Below are 2,360 nucleotides of genomic sequence, written 5' to 3'. Positions count from 1 at the left end.
ACGAGTATTTGTGGGCGTAAAGGGCTTTTTGGGGAGGTAGCCTAACTGGGTACGCCATGCTGTTGGAGGTGCAAACAAGCGGGTATTTGTGGGCGTAAAGGGCTTTTTGGGGAGGTAGCCTAACTGGGTACGCCATGCTGTTGGAGGTGCAAACGCGGGTATTTGTGGGCGTAAAGGGTGTTTTGGGGAGGTAGCCTAACTGGGTACGCCATGCTGTTGGAGGTGAAAACAAGCGCTGCATTGCCATTGAGATCACATAGTACCCAGATAGCAGAATCAGATAGCGGGCCGCTGGAGGTATGCTGCTGTAGTCCGCCGCTGGTGGCGTACGTGCCACTTGTAGTCCGCTGTTGGACCACCATGTCTTTAAATTGAACTTGTCATGAACATTAAGAAAAGTTAATAAAATGATACATGGAGTATAACTGAACAAATGAAAAAGATTTTAGACCAATAGTGGCAAAGTATTGGGCAATTTGTCTGCAACCCGCCAGCGGACCGCCAGAGAACCGATGAGCAACATGCCAGCGGACTGCCAACCAGTGTTGGGAGTAATGCATTAAAAAAGTAATGTAATTACAGTAATGCATTGCTTTTTGCTGTAATGCAGTAATGTAAGGCATTACCAATACAATTTCAGTAATATTTTACTCGGTACAATTCTCAGTAACTGAAATTACTTTGCTTTTTAATCCAAAATTGAGAAATGCTCAATTGGCACCAGAGAGGATTATCCAAGAATTAAAAAAAAGTAATCTATGCTGGTCCTGGAATTTGATTGCCTTGTTTAGATGACTGTAGAAAGGGAATTTGAGATCTGTTTCGACCTCACTCTGACTGTCACTATGGTCTAAAAAAGGAATGATCACCTTCGTTCTGCCTATCACCGATACCATATGTCAACAAAGTCATGCCCATGACCTCCGGAAGCAGAACGACTCGAGCTTGTAAATAGAGGAGATTACTCCCAGTTCAGTCTCTCACCTTGATCGCCTCATCTGAGACCTGTGAGACGTGAGTACGTACTTTCACTGCTTTCTTGCTTGACTGTGTTTGTTAGTCTGCATGTGCAGTAACCTGTGTTTTTTTCAGGAAACTTTGTTTAACTTTGTTTAACTTGTTGACGTCTTTCCTGAGTTCACCCCATACCGCACGGCGGAGGGGCTAGTGTGAGCCTGCTGCCTGGTTCGTGCACTGCTGCGGGCCGCCGTTTCAGTGTTATTTTCCTTTTGTGTGTGCCAGGTTTCCGGGTTGTTGTTTGTTAACTACTGTGTACCTTATCTGGCTGTTCGCGGCTAGTTGGGCTTGGTGTGAGCCTGCTGGGTGCGTTCGCGCACCGGCGTGGGCCACCGTTATTATTTCTGTTTACTGCTCTGGCAGCCGGAACCTGTGTGGGCCTGATCAGCGCATATGTGTGCTTCTTGATGGTTTTGTTGTTGTTTGCTAGGCTACTTGAAAAGGTAAGTTTAGCTGTTAGCTGCTAGGTGCAGTCTTGCACGAGGTGCGGGCCGCTGTGTGTCTCTTTGCCAGTTGTCCAGTAGTGTACGTCGGCGTGTGCGTTCACGCACTGGTGACCGCCTTCTTTGTACATTTGTTGTGTACCCCGTCGCCGCTGTCCGCAGCTAGCTGGGCCAGTGTGAGCCTGCTAAGCGTGTCCGCACGCTGCTTCAGGCCACCCGTGTACTGTATTACACCACTGCTGTATCTCTTTTACGGGCTGCTGCTTGCAGACCCGGTGCTTTGAACGGCCAAGGTAAGTGCCTTATTGTATTGTATTGCATTGTGTTTTTCTGTGGTAGGCTATGGCGGCACACTACTGCAGAGACCACCTCCTGGAGGATGTCGACAGCCCCTGCAGCGCAGCCTGTGACCTTCCTAGGGAGGAACGGCTCCGCCGGGCTGACCAGGCATGTGGACACGTGCGTGAGGGCAGACGGGACAGTCTCATCGGCATGGCCGTAAGCATACACACAAGCGTAAATTGGACCAGCAACATGAGTCCCCTTCCAGGCATGGTCAGGTGGAGGTCCCTGGACCTGCTAAACGCCCGGCTCCAGCTGCCGTGACCGAGAGTGGGGGCACGGAGTCGCTTCAGATTCTCTCAGCTTTCCAGGCTCTGGCTAGGAGGATGGACTGGCTGGAGGGTCTCCAGGGCACGTCATCCTCTTCTCTGCCCCCTGGCCAGTAAGGTCTCTCCTCATCCAGGCCTGAGAGCCATGGTGCGGATGTTGATCTGGGTAATGTGGATGCCCCTCGTTCTACGATCGATGACGTAAGCGGGGACGGCCTCCTGGATGATCTACATTCAGACATGGTGGAGCCAACTGATGAATCCACGGTGCCGGGGGAGGTCCCCGTCG

The sequence above is a fragment of the Alosa pseudoharengus genome, unplaced genomic scaffold, assembly GCF_046254945.1.
Source record: "Alosa pseudoharengus isolate Yale_2024_CS ecotype anadromous, Long Island Sound unplaced genomic scaffold, YU_APseudo_1.1 YU_APseudo_1.1_scf_21, whole genome shotgun sequence".
In the NCBI taxonomy this organism is placed as follows: domain Eukaryota; kingdom Metazoa; phylum Chordata; class Actinopteri; order Clupeiformes; family Clupeidae; genus Alosa; species Alosa pseudoharengus.
This window is presented reverse-complemented; position numbering follows the sequence as displayed.